We start from the raw sequence: 707 nt of genomic DNA on the forward strand, positions 1-707 counted from the left end.
ACCAAGCTTCTGTCTTATCTTAAACGTATATATATGCACTATGTGGCTCTCCATTAACCCCTCCCCCCCCCCCCCATCTCGCTCCCAGAAATGTGCCCATTGAAATGTACTGATATCATGCTGCAATCAGGTCCTTACATGAAATGGAATGGACAGGTGATGCTACTTCAAATATTAAGCTAATACTTATGTGTAAATCACCCTTAGGGCTTTGCTGTTTTACTATACTATGTAAATACATTTGTAATCCAGCACGTTATTATTCTGAGTTGCCCCACTCAAGCGGCGGCCATATTGAGTGGGGCACGTGAGATTAATAACGTGCTGGATTAGTGTGATCCTAGTTCATTTTATTACTTCATTGCTGTGCTGTATGTGTATAGACCAATGTAGTTGGATCTGTATGTGCGTTAGAATTAATCTATTAATTGATTTTTAAAAAAATTAGATTAATCGAACACGAAAATTTTAATCATTACCAGCCCTTATATATATATATATTTTAGGAACTACCAATTTGTTTCTCCATTTATGTTTTCTTCAAAGTAAAAAACTGCAGTATCTTCACCTTTATTGCTTTCATCTTTATTCCATAAAGGAGTGGATTTACAAATGGTGGCACCACCAGGCTCTGTATTGACATTGCTACTCTAAGCCCATAGGGTACTTGGGTCGGCCCCAGGCGATAGAGTAAAACCTCAAAGAGA

The sequence above is a fragment of the Nanorana parkeri genome, unplaced genomic scaffold (genome assembly GCF_000935625.1).
Source record: "Nanorana parkeri isolate BGI_ZX_2015 unplaced genomic scaffold, ASM93562v1 scaffold4058, whole genome shotgun sequence".
NCBI classification, from domain to species: Eukaryota; Metazoa; Chordata; class Amphibia; order Anura; family Dicroglossidae; genus Nanorana; species Nanorana parkeri.